Genomic DNA, 18,722 nt, shown 5'->3' with positions numbered 1-18,722 from the left:
TAGGAAGAAGCCAAATGGCTACTGACCGCAGCCAACCCCTTTGGGTCACTTTTGCTGCTTGCCAGGCTATTGACAACAACGGTGCTTCAAATTGTGGGAATATGGGGTGGAGATGTTATTATAGTGGGCAAGAAAAATACATTTGCCCAGAGGATCCTGGCCAGTGCTGCCAGTATCGTAGAGAAAATCACAACATTTGGTATTTCATTCATTTTATCATGAAATAGAATCAGGAGTTAAGTATGAAATTCCAACAGTTGCTAAAAATATTGTTTGTAAATTTATCTGAGAATATTGCAAAATCCTTGAATGTAACCAATTGTTATGTCTGTGGAGGTACCAATCAAGGAGATCAATGGCCCTGGAAATCAATGGAAGCAAACATCCTGGAAAGTGGAGAGAGGTAACAGAAAGCACCAGTGGGTCCTACAAACCAGTATAATTGGAAGAAGTTGCTGGCAGAGACTGGGTAATGGTCATTTTATAGGGAATTTGGAATGTGAAGGGGGTTACATGGTAAAATGGTAGCAAAATCATAAATGGGTGGCCAGCCCTGGGTGGATATTATCGGATTGGGAATAATGAGACCCAGCTTCTTCCTGTTGCCTGTCTCCAAGGGAGTAAGATTAGGCAAACAGCTGTACACTGAGACTGATGAGCCAAGAAGGGCCAGGAGGGATCTCCAAATAGGAAATTGGAAAGACAACGAGTGGCCTCCTGAAAGGATCATTGCCTATTATGACCCTACAACGTGGGCAGAAGATGGATCTTGGGGATATGGAACCCCAATGTATATGCTTAATAGAATAATCAGACTAAATTGGCTTTAGTGGGAGGGGGAGTGCTGATTGTGATATTAATTGTACCTTGTCTCATTCCATGGTTTGTAAGACTGATCACGATGGTTGTGCAAGGAATGCAAGTGACCCTTGTACCCCATAACCCAGAAGAGAGAACCAAACCCCAAACTATAATGATTGTTCAGGCGATAAAAGAAAGGAGGAAAGATGGAGAGTTAAACTCTCTAGAGCAAGTAATTGCCCGATTTGAAGCTAAAACACGAATCAATCTGATCAAAAAGCAAATGGGGGATTGTGAGAAATATATAGAATCATATGTTTGATCCGATCAATTCGTGGCAAGAGGTCACAGACAAGGAGGAAGGGGGGGGTTTGAATGAAACTGCATTCCTGCTTGCACCACCATCTCAATAAGCTTAAAGATAAGAGTAATTAGATTGGCGAAGGAGGGAGGCATGTGGAAGAGATAGTCTTTTGCATATTTAAATGGAAATGCATTCCTCCTGGTGCCACCTTTCCTGTATGAGCAAATAGAAGAACCAGGACTTTGAAGTTCATGAGGAAGACACTTAAGCAAGACCCCTTACTTCATCAAACATTACCAGAGGGACCACCGGATAAAAGGAGGCCTGTGTGGAAGAGACATCTCACATTCCTAAGAACTGATAAAGAAAACCCAACCTTTTCTTAGAACTTAGTAAATATGGAATAGAATAGGGTATAAAAAGAGAAAGCTGAAGGCAAAGGGTGTGCGTTGGGGTAGATCAGAGTCTCTCCTCGCACCCAGGCCTGTACATTGCTTGATTCCTGCAACTTTATTAAAGCCTTAACTTGCATGAACACCAGTTTGTGCCTGTTATTTATGACAAATTCAACAGTGAAGATAGTCCAGTGTCCTGGAGTCCTGTACCCCTAAATTCCTCTCCTGCCCGGACTTCGGGGGGAAAGGGGAAAAGCCGCCTGGTTTCCCCCCCCCCTCGCCTGCCCTGCAGCCGTGAAGGGGGCGGGGACTGCCCCGTGAGTTCCCGCGCTGGAGCCAGGCTGGGATTGGCCGTGCGCTTTCGCGCCTAAAGTGTGGTAACTCTGCCCTTTGTCTAGCCAAGGTTATAAATATTGGGGGTCTTCCCGCCTTTGGGGTTCCCGCTTTGGATTTTGCGTGTGCCTGGACGAGTTCGCTCACTCTCCTGTGCCTGGACTGCAGAGAGACTAAGGACTTGCTTTGGTGTTAGGCACACACCTTTGTCTGCTTAACGACCCTTAACGACCCTTAACGACTCCTGCAGCCGCTGGAGGAGGAAGACAGACCGCACGAGCCAGCCTGAGTGAGTTATTTGGCTTAGCTTAATTTAGTAAGAAACCGCTATTAATTAATAGCAGATTCCTTTTCCAAAAACTGACTTCCAAATATATATAGTCAGATTATTAATGGTATCCTCGTAGAATTCTCATGCAACTTAACCTGTTTATCAAACGAAATTAATCTTTGTATATATAGTTGTGGGGGCGGGTTTTGTAAAAATAAAAAATATCTATTTTTGATAAATTTTCTTCTCGGCCACGAATTAATCCTGCCCTCCGCAACATCCAGTCAGTGTCTCTTCTCAGTGGGCCTCAGCTGTAATTCCAACTAGCAAAAGAGAAGTTGGCAACACAGAAGATTATAGTAACACTCATTGAGGAACACAATGACCAAGAGCACCTCCTTTTTGGCCAGTTGCCTAGATTTACATCTGATTTCACAACACAAAAAGGAGCACCATTTAACTGAACTAAGAAGTCCAGGACACATTCCATGGACCTCATACATTGCCAGGTGATCAGGGGAAAACAGTTACTTTACAGCCATCAACATTTTTCATAGTAATGAAATTTCCTGGGTTTCCTTGAAAAAGGCTTGCCCATCTTCTCTGTTGACATTAAAGTTTTCCTGCTTCTTCCTGTTCAAGACAGCATGCAGCAAAAGTTATTAGAGATACTAGGAGTAACAGTCATTAAAGTGCTACCTCACATATGTTCAGAATACCCTACCTCAGGGATTCTGCTGTACACCTGATAACCACTGTCACTGAGCAGCAAGACAACCACCACATGCACATTCGATGGGGTCTGCAGTAGGAACCTGTTCATCAAAATCTCATGTCAGCTCCCAGCACAATAGTTTTATTTCCCTGCAGAATTCCCATATTGCATAGTAACATTTATATTAAATACAGAAATAAGTCAGTGTCCATTTTCTAATAGAAACTTCAGATGGCAAAAAGAAAAAAAATCTAAAATCTCCAAACATTTGAAGAGATTGCTGTGAGCACACTGACAACTTAATATTTGGATTTCAGTCAAGTGGAAGAGCTAAAATAAGTTTTGATGAAGTCAAACAAAATGACAGACCTAAAGGAACCATCTAAAGAGGAATGACAGCAGAGATCAGAATGTTGCTCCAAGTGAGCAATGCACAAGTCACTTCAATAGCTATCCACTAACAGCAGTTTTGGTTGTTTCTGAGCAAAAAAAAAAAGACTAAACAGACTACTAACCAAAGCACTTTGAGGTAAGTAACCTAAGTGGAAAAGTGTCAGAGTCATTAATGCAATTCATCCAACAGAAGAAGTCAATTAAATAAGACTGGTGTTAGCATAAATGCTAGGAATGGGAAAAGCAGGGAAAGGGAAATTATACTGTTCAGTGAAAAGTTAAGCTCTGATGCGATTATTTGGTACTGGAAAAATCCCACTAATGTGGAAAACTAAGACTCACAATTAATGTTATTTTGTTCAATTAGAGGACAAAAAAAAAATTATCAAATACCACCATTTTTTCCAAGTAACAACACAGCTATGCATAGGCAATGAACTCCATGAAATAATCTGTGACAGCAGAGAAAACAGGAAAGCAGAAAAAATACCCTTCCATGTCTTTGTTAGAGCAACTGCTGAGTCTACAAACATATTCCTACATAAAGGAGGAAAAGGAAAACTCCACAGTGCAAGTACTCCCCCAGAAAGAACTAGGCTGTTACCATTCTCACATCTCTGTTTGTTTAAACAAAAGTTACAATAGTCAGTTTAACTTCACGAGCACTGAAGAAGCACTAACTCTTGTTTCCCTTTCCACATGAAATCAAGTAAAGCAGAATGAAGAGCATTAACCTTGTCCAGCTTTAACTCCAAATTACTGCACAAACTGAACATTCCACAAACTCACCAGATAATCCTCTGAATTCATGAGATAAAGGCAACTTTATAATGTCCTGGGTTTCCCAATTAAGCAGTAAACCAGGGTACATCATCAAGTTGAACTGAGAGAATAAAATGACCTAAATAGAAAGGCTTCAAGATGGGCAATGACTTCAGCAACTTCTGCTCTATCATACAACATAAGTTTCACTCAAAGCAGCTGCATACTTTAAACATCTTATATGAACATGTAACATGCAACATGTATAGCTGAAATGTGCACATTTATACATGCATAAAACATGTATGTATAAAAAAGTGTGGGTTTGTCTATAGATATAAAAATCAACTCACAGTTGGCCAGCCTGCATTCTGCAGTCTCTATTACAAGTCATTATTTTGCTAGATCATTGAGATCATTAACTACCTGACATGTTACAGCCAAGATCCTACAAGTTAAAAATACCAGCCTCCTTACTTGAATTGTTTTTCATAACAATTCCCCTCTGTGCAAGAACCTTGGCTCTTCCTTAAAAATAAAAAAAACAAACCTAAACCCAATGTTTCTTCTATGTGTTTGCTGACAGAAACCTGAAACCACAAAATGCAATAATCAGAAATGGGAGCCCTAAATACATTTATTGTCATTACTCTTTTGCATCTTGACTGTCAAGGCCATTACATCATGCATTTGCAGACAGCAATGAGGCTAAGGGGTGATCTCTTTGCTGTCTACAACTACCTGAAGAGAGGCTGTAGCCAGGTTGGGGTTGGTCTCTTCTCCCAGCCAACCAGCAACAGAACAAGGGGACACAATCTCAGGTTGTGCTGAGAGAGGTATAGGCTGAATGTTGTGATGGAGCTCTTCACAGAGAGAGTGATTTGCCATTGGAATGGGCCACACAGGGATGCAGTGTTGCTGCTGTCCCTGGAGGTGTTCAAAAAAGATGGGATGAGGCACTTAGTGCCATGGTCTAGTTGACTGGACAGGGCAGGGTGGCAGGTTGGACTGGATGATCTTGGAAGTCTCTTCCAACCTGGTTGATTCTATTACTTAAGTCTTACAGCTGAAATCAATACGTGAGAAATATCTAAATAAAATACACAAGAAGCAGGAACAATTATGCATCCAACAGTAAGGTTTGCTATTCACTGAACCTAAATTGGTCAAAAAGATAGCATGAAATCCATTTTAAGGTACCAGCAACAAAAAGTTTAACATTTGTTCAAATATTTCCAACTTATGGAATCTTTACAAATTGAATCCTATTTACCCTGGATGATAGGTAAAGTTCTTAGCATCAGTTACCAGATTATCATTGCTTTAGCCATAGCTCTGAAGACAGCAAGAAATTAGAATTCTGCAACAGTTTCAAGTTACTAGAGGAATTTTAAATACAGATTTGCTACCACGTGTACAATTATGCTCCATAAAAACAGAGCTCAAAAGGCAACCTATTGCTCACCCACAATAATTAGCATTAGGAAAACTAAGTTAGCTGGTATGGAGTCACACGAGCCAGCCGCTACAATGCATTGCTGCAGTACCACAAGAGCATGGTGTGTGTCATGAGGAATAAACAATTTTTAATACCTGTCTTATTCAGCAATCCAGACTGTGAACTCATCCTATTTGACACCACCATCCACTCTGAAAATCTCAGTGACACAATAAATCAAGCAGTTTAAAGCTTTTCTCCTGTCTTCCAAGAAGTATTTCATTATACAAACATCTTTCCTCACTTTAGAAAAAGTATTACTGTGTACTGCCTTCAGAAGGAGGGCGAAGAAAATCATTAATCACATCTCAATAGCATAAGTATTACCAAATTTGTTACATTTACAGTTTATAGGTACTTTTAGACTGTTACCAACCCTTACAATGCATAGGAAATGACCATTAACTACTTATTTTACCAGCCAGAGTGAAAGCCATGTATCTGCCCCAGTAAATAACCCCCACTGTTTAATCAGCTCTACTGTCCACTACCGTTACAGGCATAAAACGAACAACAAACCCCACCAGAGCACAGCCTTACGTGTAGGTGGCAGACCATCAGAGCTGTGTCTGATGCAAGAACCCACGTACCCCTAACGAGAAAGGGATGCTCATTTCTCTGCTTTGATAATACAGCAGAAAAAAAAAGAAAGAGCAGGGCTGTTTGGAGGTGCGCTGAATCCTGCATGCTTTTTCTGGTTTGTTTTATTTTAACTATCTGCAGTCTTGCCCTGGCCTTGGAACAATGATATCAAGTTTAAACGCAACGTCCTTTTCAAACGCCGGGTCCCTTTCCCTTGCCAACCTTGAGTGGTATAAATAGCAGCAAGCGGGGGAGCAAGCATTAAAGAGACTTTTTTAAAGTCTCAAGAGTGTTAAGCGCTCCTACTGCAGGACCACAGCACGACACCAACTTGTACCAGATTTAAGCATTTCCAACACGACACCAACGTTCAACTACCCCAAATGCCAACAACAGACAATTTCCGTATCTCTGAATATATATATGTGTGTATCTATATATCTCCAAACACACACAACTAAATCCCCCCGAAGTTTCGACCCCTCAGTCCGGAGGAATGTCCCTTCAGCGCCGACCTCGCTGCAGTTGCACCTGTGCTCTTTCCGAGGCTGTGCTCTGGGTCCCACCTTGGGGGAGCGCAAGGAGCGCGGGTGCGCTGTTAGTCGCCACAAAGAAGCAAAGCGAGCAGAAGCAGCGCGGAGAGCTGGCCGGCCGTGACCCACTTCCCCGGTCACGCACCTCGGCGCCCAGGCAGAGCCGGCCCCGCTCTGCACCGCCCCCGCGCAACACCGCGGGATGACGGCGCTGGGACACCGGCCGGGTGGTGCGAGTGAAAACGAAGACTTTTTTAAAGACAGAAAACACAGTTGGTACTTACGCTGGCACTTGCACGCCGCCCCGCACTTGTAGCTACGGTACGCAGAAGAAACTCGCCGCGAATCGCCGCCGGCTGCCAGCCCCGCGTTCAGCGCCCCCACAGAGGCCCCCGCAGCACCGCCTCCACCGCCTCCTCGGCAGCGCCCGCCGCTCCCCGCACGCGCCGCCCCGCGCCCCCTGCCTGGCCGGGGCCGTCCCGAACGAGGCGTCGCAACTGCACGCGGCCACACCTGCCCTGCAGCCAGCCCCGCGATGCCACTCGCTCGCCTCACCTGGCACCGGGCCGCGGGGCTAGGCCGCCCCTGGGCGGTGCTTTTGTATGCGAGGAGTGCCGCCCGCCCCGCGGGGGCCCGGTCGCGCTGTGGCGGCCGGTGAGGGAGGTGCAGGTAGCCGAGCTGGGGAACTGGGTCAGTGACTAAAAATACCGCCCCGGAGCGAGGAGAAAGATCTCGCCGCGGCGCCCGGGAAGACTGACGCCCCTCCAGAGGGCTGTGGGCGATGTTGGCGCCTTTCCGGGCGCAACGGGAGCGGACGGACGGGGAACCGGGGCAGGTGGCTACGGGCAGCTGCTGACCTTGCTCCAGCCTAGCAAGGTTGCGCTCGTTTAAAATGTCGACTTGGGACCACAAGACCTTTCCTTGTTTGAATTTTTAAACCGCGCGTAGCCGCACATACGGAGCAGAGTGAGAAGTCCCAAGGCGTCCTGTGCTGGAAGGGGAAACTGACCAGCCCGGGGCAGTGACAGGGCAGGACGAGCCGCATTCCCCGGGCTGCGCCCTGGCCAAGCAGCGCTGTGGCTGGCCTCGTGGTGCCCACTGCTGCCATCCCAGCGAGGGAGCATGGAAAAGGCAGATTGTTCGTGCAAAGTCAGCTGAGAGCTGCCACGGGTCTGAGGTTAGCGTGATGGCACGCAGCAACGTCCAGGTTACAGCGACAAGAAATTCCGAGAGGCGCTGTGGCAGCGCTGCACTTGTGGTAATCTTTGCATTTATGCAAATGCCAACCACGTACAAAATGCTTGAGATTCGTACTGCCCGGCCACAAGGTTACTCTGCCTTTTAGCACCCTATTCGTGATATTACTTGCTGCTTCTTTGTGCTGGACAGCCTGGATTTGAGGGGTAGAAGAGCTAAAGGTTCCCTCCAGGATCTGTTCTCTCGAGTTTTTCAGTGGGAAAGGTAGATTTCATGGCAGTATCTCTGACCCCATGGAGTAGCTCCTGGAGATTAGACACTGAAGTGGTGTTTTCAGCTAGTGATACTGCCTGGAACAGGAGACAATGAGAGAAAATCTACTTATCTTTACAAAGCCCCCAAAGTAGGTTTTGCCTATGCAATGTTCAAGGAAGAGAAGCTTCCAAATGCCAGCAAGGTTGGAGACACCTGCCTGGTGTGTCTGGTACATGAGGGCAGAGCAGCCTTCAGGCTCCCTATGTGCCAATGTAGGAGTCTGTACCCGGGACAGATTTGGTGACTCCACAGGAGATGCTTTCTTGACATCAAGCTAATTCTCTGATCTTCCCCTCCACCCTCCACTGCTATATACAGTTGCTGGCTGTTTATATATGTGATGAATATGATTCAGAATTAAACATGCCAGGAAGACACTGAATCTTTCAACCTAATAATTAGAAAAGGAATACAGCATGATTGCTTTGTTTCATCACCACATGAAAGGGAGCTATTTATTTTTATTGTGGTTAGCTTACTAGTAACAAACAAAATATTTTATTCCCATCCACGAGAAGCAATCTTGCCCATCTTTATGGGCTTCATCCAAAGCGTGCTGGGTTCAGTGGTATTGTGTGTGGATTTGCAGTTAGCACATGACTGCAAATCTAGTGAGGCCAATTAGAGCAAGAGTGGTTTTGGGCTACACGACTGAGCGTTGTACAAGGCTTGGACATCTTGAGAGGGAGTAATGCTAGTCTTTAGTGAAGATCTATAGAGTACTCCAGTTCCTGGGAGGTCAGCAGCACAGCTGGAGCACCCTGGCATGAGTTTGGTGCTGTGGCTGGACGTGTGGAGCAAGGGACATTGTGAGACTTCTGTGGTGTCATTAGATCACTGCTCATGTGAAACTGAGTGATAGTTTACATAGCCAGCCCTTTAGCAAAGTTCACCGGCGCGGCTCCAACTGTATATGTATCGAGGCTAATCTCAATTACAACTTAAAAATACCTGTCTTTGTCACTGTTGGGATGGTCTGGAATGGATCGACTGATTGCTACAGCTGTAAGCTTGTCATGTTGATCTTATCCCACCAAAGATCACAGTTCATTCAGCATTTGCTAAACCATTCCACTCTGAGGCTCTTTCGCTTTTCCTGGCTTTCATGTTTGTCTAGGCCTTTCATGCAGCAGCAATCCAGGACAAACACCAATATGAAAACCAGAGACTTGGATTCTTTCTTTTAAAATGAGATTATAATGAGGGAATTCAGGAACAGCTGCACTGGCGTTCCTTTAAAATCTTTCCACCTGGGAAGACAGTATTCAGGTTGATGGTGATAGTTGAAATCTGTACCTGTTGGGAAAATTTTGTCAACTCTCATCAAGGGGTGGCTTCATAGGGGTCAAGGACTCCCAATGCAAGGAAGGAAAAAGAACCGGAGAGGCCACTGAGATCTCTATAATATACTTTTTTTTTCCTCCATTGTTTGCCCTTGGGAGTCCTTTTCCTGGGATTCAAATAAAAAACGGTTGAAAAACAGTTGTTCTGATCAAAACCTTATGACAGCTCTTCTCTCTTGCTGAGTACCTGTGAAATTACTTTTGCTTCTCTGCCTTTTTACTTCCTGCTCAGCTTTTCTGATCCATGCATTTTGAGTTTCATAAACTGAAGTAGGAGGAAGACTGCAGTATTGTGTCATTTAATGTTGATAAAGGAGGGAAGAAAAAGAGAAGGAAGAGGGAAGGCACAAAAAATTTCATGAGGAAAAGAAATGGAAGACAAAGGATGATAAAGGGGAAGATTACCAAGACTACAAAGAGGAATAAGGCATGGCAAAGAATTAGAGAAGCCAGAGCAAGAGGTGAATGAATATTGCAGTAGACGGGAAAGGGAAGAAATGGACTAGCAGAGGTTTTATGGTTTTAGTCTTATTTCCTGTCAAAAGAAGGTAGTTAGGAGTAGGCTCCATGAATCCCTTTGAATGGGCTGAAAAGAACTACCCTGAGATGAATGTATGTCTGTCTTTAATAATAAATAAGGTTGCAGCAGGTGTAAATCACTTGAAATAGTACCAGGTAACTTGAGTATCAATAGCAGTAAAAATGCAGCAGCACAGGATGGCCAAGTCTGTGTCCTGTTGGTATCCAGGGTAATGGGTAGTTTTGAGTAGGTTATTAGGGAACTCACTCAGTTTTTGCTCCTGGCTCTTAATGGTTGCTTGTGTACTTTAATATTATATGGTAATTGGCTAGAAAAGCAGTCTTGTCACAGGGATGTAAATTCAAATTTTCCCGTTCCCAGGTAGATACCGTAATTGTTGCATTGCAAAGTGATACCTTGCTTCCCTGGCCCAATGAATGTGGATTAGTTTGCTCAGAATAACAGCCTTTCGGCAGGCACAATGAAAGGCATTCCTCCCAGCTAGCCTCTGGCCTGGTGACGAAGGGGATTTCCTGGGAAGTGCCAGAGAGAGATTCAGTGTTGGCCTCAGGACTCTCCAGGTCTAGGCTCTACCTGTTAAGCTGCTGAGAGGACCTCTCCTTCCTCCTATCATGCTTTTGAAAGATGTCAGACTTTAAGTGCAGACCCTGCTTCAGCTTTAATGTTTGGGATGGCAAGAAGATTGTAGTGGCAGTGTCAGTAATTGACAACTGAGGTGCTTCTCACAGTGGCTGTTAGAGGTTCTGGTCCAAAGTATCAACGCTTTTGGTGTGTTGGGGAATGGGGGCAGCTGGCGAGAAACTGGTGCCACAGCTTGGCAGTTGCAGCTCTTAACCCTGGAACAGCTTGGCTTGTTCTGGGTGTATAGTCTGTGATATGTCTGTCTTGGCTGTATCTGGGAAAACAGCATGTGGCAGATTTCTTCATGTTACACAGTGGTGTGTGTTCATGGGGATTTCTCAGCATCATGAGGCTGACACATGCCAGATAAAATTCCAGCAGGCCAGAGGTTAATGTACTCTGTTGTGATTTCTTTTCTTTTCTTTTTTTCTTTTTTGAGGTGGGGAGAGGGCCAGTGGAAACATGCAGTGAGTGTCAATAATTGTATTTAATATCTTTGGCAAGTGGTTAAGTGCTGTTCCCCTTTGTTTGCTTATGCAGACTGTGTTTAAAGTACTGCATAATATAAAGTGAACCTTTCTGGAGGCCAGTGCCAAATTTGGTTAAAGAAAAGTATAGCAAGACAGTCTAAAGTCTTCTTTATCTTCCAGGGCTCAATTGCTAATGAATATTCTTTATTTTTTGTTACCACACACTTCATATTCATAGGAGTTCTTTTCTTGCCCGAGGTCTGTTTGAATAAAACTGTACATTTCCTGCTTTGACAACACACTGATGTCATAAACCACAGAAGTTCATTAGTCCTGCTGAAAATGTTGAAAATGTCTTTGGATGGTAATTTGGACTTAATCTTGTAACTTTACTGGTGGTTTTACCTGTAATGGGTATACGTAAAATCATTCTAAGAATCCTTGCTATTTCTTCTTCCCACAAAAAGTGCTGGTAGGCAAATCACAGATCTCTGGGCTAAATTAATCCCTCAAGTTTTGTTTTGTTTTGTTTTGTTTTTTAATATGCTTTTTGCCAAACCAAGGTTCATTCCTCTACTTCCAACCAGCTCTGGAAAATACTTTTAACACTTTAACCATTAGACTAATTATAGTTCACCAGATTCCCTAACATAATAAAATTCTTCCTTTTGTAAGCCATTATCTCTTAGATAAAGCCCTGCACTGTATGTGGTATTAATTATTTATCCCTTCCACTATTCTTAAATGCACATTAAAGATTGGTTTATGGTTTCTAGCACAATTAGGAAGAAAAAAAATGTTCAATAATTTTTGAAAGCATTTTCTTATGGCAAAGTAATTAGGAAAACAGCAAATTTCATTTTCTATGGTGTTCAGAGATCAGTTCAACCATTTTATTCCTATTAATATTTTTTTTAAATCTAGATAAAAAGGCTTCTTTCCTTCCTGATATTAGTAATTGAGAATTTGTATTCTTCCAGACAATTTTAATTACTTTTCCAGGTAGGGAAAAAAATCAACAATCTGTTTTTCCCCCTTCTTCAGTGTCATTTCAATGAGCTTAAGTAGCCATAGGCAGAATGACAGCTTTACTGTTCTGCACATACAGGTGTTGCCCCTTGGCATTTCCCAGATTTGCCATTTCCTAAGCAAACATACTTTTACATAATCACATCTGGCTTATTTTGTCTCTTCCTAGAGGAAAGAAAGGAGATTGCATAGTGAACATGATGGCCCAGCAGAGTTATCTTTAAAAGAGTATTTTCAAGCCAATTGATAATTTAATTGCCTGTGCCAAGGCAGTGGGATATTACAGGAATGGAGATAGCTAAACCTTGAAAAAGTATACTGTCTGGGAGGATGGGTACTAGGAATCACAGATCAAGTGAAGATGTTTGAGAGATTCTTAAGTTGCCGCAGTGTGAAGATTTCCAGTCGAACCTGCTCACTTTCTAAGAGAACAGTGGTGTTCTTTGTAGATGACAAGAAATGGCTGAACAGAAGGAAATTTTAGAATCTTTCACTACTAGAGATAGTGGATCAGGAATTGAGTTGTTCAGTCTTGAGTGCAGGATGAAAAGCATCCAACACCACACATTCTTACTTTTTGATATTACTGATCATTTCTCTGCTTTGCTTTGCTTTGCTTCCTTTAAAGGAGAACACCTTTTATTCCGAAAGACCTCCTTAAGATCCTTCTGTTCAAGGAACCATTTGTGAGAAAGAAATGAAAGTAAAGATAAAATTCCAAGAAGATGCTTGCAAAGATCTACTTGAAAGTGTTTCTTGCAGGAAACATGCTTCTGAGCCTTTAAGGGCTATGCCTCTGCAACAGCTCCAAGATATGCTTGCCTTCAGCTATTTAGAGTGGTTAATGGAGGAAGAATTATTAGCACTAAGACTTATCTAAGAGAAACTAATAGAAGGAAAAGGTTACACAACCAGTTCCTTTTCCTACTTTTTCAGTGATTTCATCAGTAGCTCACTGTAGACTTTGAAGAAATAAAATTTTGCTGAAGCAAAACCAATCCTATACTTACCTGTAACAAGTCAGCTGTTTAAATGACACCAAATATTATTTGCTTCTGTGACTTTTCTGTGGCTAAGGGACAAATCAATTGCATGAGTGTCTCCACGCTGTGAGGCTCGGATGTGAGATTAACTTAGCAGGGTTCAGTAAGTATCATTTGCACAGTGCTAAGTGTGGAAATGGGGATGGATAGGCCCTTAGCTAGCAGCAAATACGTAGTGACATGACTTGTTCTGACATGCAAAAAGACGAAGCTAATGTGCACACTGTTTGCCTATAGTAAATGCAAAGTATACACGCTGACAGTTTGTAAAGACCAGCCAATGCACAGTGAGCTGTTAATAGGTGCTAACTTGATGGTGCTTGTAAGCTTAGGATACCGTGGGAAGTAGTGTACCACATTGCTTTTTGCTCAGACCCTGTTCTATGAGTAATGGCCTTCCAATAGGCTTCCATGGGTTTCAGGTCTCTACGTGTGTGAATGTGTATTCCATTAGACACATGGCACCTTAATTTTGCAAGTTATGCCAGTGTTCATACTGGCTGGAGTAGTCCTATTTAAAAGTAAGTATGGTATTTGTAATGGGACAGAAACAAGAAATGGGAGTAATTATATTGCAAGTTATGTCAGTGTTCACACTGGCTGGAGTAGTCCTATTTAAAAGTATGGTATTTGTAATGGGACAGAAACAAGAAATGGGAGTAATTTGGATAAAGGTACTGGGCACTAAACAGAAACTTGTACCAACAAAATAGAAAGAAAAAGCTCAAAATTAGTTCTATATGGCACCAAAATGTCCTCATCAGAGCCTCACTGAGACAGGATGAACAAAACAATGCTGTGAAGAAGCTGTTGCTGCAGCAGCTTGTGGCAGGATTTGAGCACTGACTGCTCAAAAGGAGATGGCTGAAGGTGTAAACTTAGATACCTGTAGAACAAAAACCTTTCTGCTTCTCTTCCTATTCTCTGTAATACAGACAGATGAACTGCAACACAGTGAAGGGACAGCATGTGCTTTTGATTTGGTGGCTGAAAGTGTCTGCTGTTCTGTATGCTTGAAAGGTTACTGAGTGGACAGTAAGATGGAGGTGGGAGGTGGAAACAAGTGAAACACAAACCAAGCTCTTTCTGCATGTCATAGAATCACAGAAAACATTCAGTTGGAAGAGACCTTAAAGATCATCCAGTCCAACTTCTGATGCAGCACTGAAGGGTCAACAATAAACCACGTCCCTAAGCACCAGGTCCCCAAGCTGCTTAAACACCTTCAGGGGCGGTGACTCCATCACTGCCCTGGGCAGACCATTCCAATGTTTTATAACCCTCTCTATAAAGTATTTCCTAGCATCCAGTCTGAACCTCCCCTGGTGCAGCTTGAGACCATTTCTGCCATTTTAATAAATAGTGTGTAGCCAACAGGAGAAAGAAAATGAATGTAAATTTAGTATGTTTTTTTTTCTCTCAGGGATGGTAACACAAGGGAAAGGGGAGATGAGAGAAACACATGGAATTTAGGGTAAAAATAATCCAGTGGGGAGAAACCCCAAACCCAGTCAGTTTTTCTTATTTGCACTTAATGCATTTAGTCCATGTTTTCTATTGCAGCATTGATCACTTAGAAGTCTTAGATGAACTCATATCTGAACCAATCATTATTTTCCTTAGAACAGGTCTGATGTATTATTTTTCCTCCCCTGATACTTACTCTAGCTGAGCAAAGAAGCTTTGCTAGGGAAAAAAACCCACAACTTAAATGCAGCAGTCTGGAAGACTGTTGTTTTTGGCATCATTTTAATGGCTGGACAGGCCTTACATAAGAAAATGTAGTCCTGCCTATCGATCAAACCACTTAACTTTACAAAATGGACAGAATTACTGTTGAATCAAGTGCTTCTGAAATAAGAACAAGATTGTTTTGTTGGAAAATTGCAGGTAAATGAGATAGGTCATGCATGTATTGCCTACAGCAGTTTTCACCTGGGATGCAGTAGGATTTATCTTTGAAATTGTGTTGTTATTTCATACCGAAGAGGCATTGAGCCAGGTAAATTCTGAATTCATACTTTAGATGTGTTGGTTTGGCTATTGTGCAATCTTAAGTATTAACTGGGAGCATAAGGAACTGTAATAAGGAAATAAAAAGCCAAACACATAAAGATACAAAATCATTAACATTTCTACTTCATTCTTTGCTTTCGCTTCATTTCCTTTCTGTAAAGAAACATTGTAGCAGGAATAAACACCTTAGTTTCTTCATTGCTAGCTGCTTGCTTCTCTTAACTGAACTTAAGGCTGACTTGTAGGTAAGCAACCAAGATGCAATAGTGGAATCTTTTGAAGGCAGAAGTCAGTTTATTTGCACAAGGGATTATAAAAACATGTATGTTTTCTATTGTGACAAGCTTCTGAGTCAGAGCTGGAATGTGCAGTGGAACAGTAGTCATCCCTGCTGGCCCACGTGGCGCCCTCATGAACCACAACCTCTTGCTCAGCCTCCTATTAGTGGGCATTTGTCAGTTTTCATAATTTTCCAGCCTGAAATGCAAACTGTAGTAAAAAATAGTATTTCCTAAGCCCCTGTGTATTAATTCTCCAACGGTCTTTGTATGCTTGACTTTTTTTCTCTGTTTCATATATATAACTGACTGAAATACCATACTGTGCACACTGACTTCTGGATTTAATTTGCCACTTAGGATAAGCAACTTGCAGAGAGCTTAAAATGACTATAACAGGCAATGCTTTTATTAAAAGTTACTGATCCTGTCTTTCTCTCTGAATATTGATAGAATGGATGGTGGTGCCAACTAGAGCTGATTACTTCCTGCTCTTCAGAGCTGCTGTCTCTGTGGAAGTTTAAGCTGCAGACTTCTTTAATTAATCATGTTGGTCTGGAAACCAAAGACAAATAATGGCTTAGTGGAACCTTCTGCTATAGTCAGCATTTATTTTCTTTAAATACATAACTTGGATGTAAGCTAGCAAAGGTAATCTTTCAGGCAGAACTCTGGGTATTTTAAATATACTCTGAAATACTTTCACAGTACACCTCTCCCAGGGACTGAATCCATCACTGTGGTAAATGCTTCTGAAATTGAGCTGTTCTGCTACCTGAAACCAGTACACAGCACACAAAAGCCTCAACCTCTCTTCCTATGTTCTGTATAGCTTAGGGACTGCCGCTAGGAAGGTTTTATTAAAGTGAAAAACCTGAAGATTCCTGATTATAGACATGGATCAGACAGAAATAGTAGCCTAGGCTAGTAATAGAATTAAACACAGTCCTTGATTTACATATTTCCTGAGGAGGTTTCTAAGTGCTCTGTAAAATGGTTAAATCATATTTCTCTCATACTTCAGGAGAGCATCAAAAAGTTCAGTGATATCTCAAGTGCATCACATGCTCCGTGATACAGAGAAATTCAGAGGTGATTGGGGGAAACATTCATTCTCACTTTTCCATCTAAGTTTCACTTCTTAAACTGAAAAGGCATGCATTGGATTTTGTTTTGTTCATATTAGCAAAATGAGATCCATGAGCCAGAAGGGTTCCAGATTTTCCCTGCCTTTCAAAATCTCCAAGTCCCAGAGAAGGGATTTTAATTTTAGTCACTTGTTCTCTTCCCACTATGATTGGAGTCCTGCATGGTAAAAGAGGCAATTAAATAAATGGCACTGCAGTGTTTTGTTTGGGTTTTTTTTTTTTCTGTCAGATAATAGCACAAACTTTACTTAAAGTATTTATTTTTACCACAAAGTCAGAGAAACACATTTGTAGATGAAGATTTATGTCACAATATTTCCAAGAAGCAGTCTGCTGAAGCTTCTTTGTTTTTAATGAATAAACATAACTACATCCCAGTGGAGGCCTTCTCTGGTATCACATCAGAGTTGTTTGCATTTGAGTTAGTGGATCAGCAAGAAAGGACAGTGGAACCTTTTATTAGCAGCTGACTTCTCTCGAGTCTCATTTTACATTTTTGGTTCCAGCACTATTCACTTGAAAGGAGATACTATAGGTGAAAAAGACAAAGAAAAAAAAAAAAGAAGAAAGAAAAAAAGGAGACAAGGCAGCTACTAGACCTCAGCTTCCACTGTGCTCTTCAGAAATATCTGTATCCTCACTGATATTATAAAGAATCTTCATGCAGCTTGCTCCCTTGTGAAACAGGCAGTCCTTTGTGTTCTCTGGTATGAGCTTTTCATGAGCAAAGTTTATGATACAGACTTCAGTATTTTTTTAAAGCTATCTTAGATGAATAGGTTGCCCATCAAGTATGAAACAAAGGTAAATATTCATATAAATGGTATTTTGTCTGCTGAAATCATTACGGTAGTGCTGTTCACTTAGGAAGTCTATACTTTCCCTACAGTCACTTCTGACCTCAGAAGTTAATTTGATATCACTTTTTCTGTGTTGGCTAACCTGATGCTGATTCTTCAGCTTTAGGGATGGGGTTAAATAAATTTGTTATCACTATTATTTCTATCAGGAACTTTTTCTATGATGGATTTGTTGAAAAGCTGACGGACTCTTAATTCCTCTTGAATTTTGGTTTTGAGAGTAAGTAGTGTACAGGAATATTGTGAGACTTACATACAGAAGTACAGAATCATAGAATAGTTTGGATTGGAAGGGACGTCCAAAGGTCATCTAGTCCAATCCCCTCTGTAATAAGCAGGAATCATCTACTAGATCAAGTTGCCCAGAGCCCTGTTGAGCCTCACCTTGGATACCTCCAGGGATGAGGCCTCAACCACTTCCCTGGGCAATCTGTTCCAGTATTCCACTACCCTCATGGTAAAGAACTTGTTCCTAAAATGCATAGCCTGTTACCATATGCATCAGCAAGTAAATCTGAGATGTCACAGCTATTTCCCTTGCTTTTTAGCTCTTACTCCTTTCTCTAGCTGGACAAAAACACAGATTTTTTTTTTGTTCAGGTAATTTAATGGGAAAGTAGTAGAATAATAGAAAGGATTTGTTGTTAAAGCTGGTTTTGCTTTGGGATGCAATGTAGATGATCTGCTTGAGGAGCAGATGACAGACCTAATGCACCTCCAGTGCAATACTAGACTTAATCTCTGTAATTCTGTGATTTATGATTTCCATGAGATTAATTTGTTCATTCTTTTAAGGAGAGATTAAAAAAAAAAGAAAAAGAAATATGATAATTACTTATTAAAGAATACTCATCCCTGCTGTCTCACAAGGCACTCTCCTTAACCACAATCTCTTGCTCAGCCTCCTGTTAGTGGGCATTTGTCAGTTTTCATAATTCTCCAGTCTGAAGTGCAAACTGTCCAATTAGCATCTTATCTATAAAACTGATTCCAGGTTTAGAGGCTCAAGTGCTTTAGTTTAATGTTGGGGAGTTAAAGGAATGTTTCTGTTCACTAATCAGCAAAAGAAATGAAGCACTGTTGTAATGTAAAGCTTTTTAAATCAAAGAGACCGCAATTCACCTGCCCTACTGTGCCATACTTCAAGATAATTAGATGTTGTGAATTTCCACAGAATTTAGGTAATCTTAGGATGTCACATATGATTTCAAAAGTGAGTTAAGGACTGAATTAATGTCAACATTTTGTACTTGTTTTCTGTCAGTTAATAATTA

The 18,722-nt window shown here is 41.8% G+C and overlaps 1 protein-coding gene across 2 annotated transcripts in view; it reads right to left on the bottom strand.

Moving 5' to 3' along the window:
* Nucleotides 1–7,180, bottom strand: part of MTUS1 (microtubule associated scaffold protein 1) — a 139,561-nt gene extending 132,381 nt beyond the window's left edge. The window contains exon 1 of one of the 2 annotated variants that reach the window (XM_064149055.1): nt 6,872–7,180. The gene's annotated coding sequence lies outside the window, so the exon portion shown is untranslated. The remainder of the gene's footprint in view (nt 1–6,871) is intronic. The other variant, XM_064149052.1, reaches the window with a different exon arrangement.
* Between the last annotated feature and the right edge of the window lie 11,542 nt (nt 7,181–18,722).

The sequence above is a fragment of the Pogoniulus pusillus genome, chromosome 9 (assembly GCF_015220805.1).
Source record: "Pogoniulus pusillus isolate bPogPus1 chromosome 9, bPogPus1.pri, whole genome shotgun sequence".
Lineage (NCBI taxonomy): Eukaryota > Metazoa > Chordata > Aves > Piciformes > Lybiidae > Pogoniulus > Pogoniulus pusillus.
This window is presented reverse-complemented; position numbering and strand designations above follow the sequence as displayed.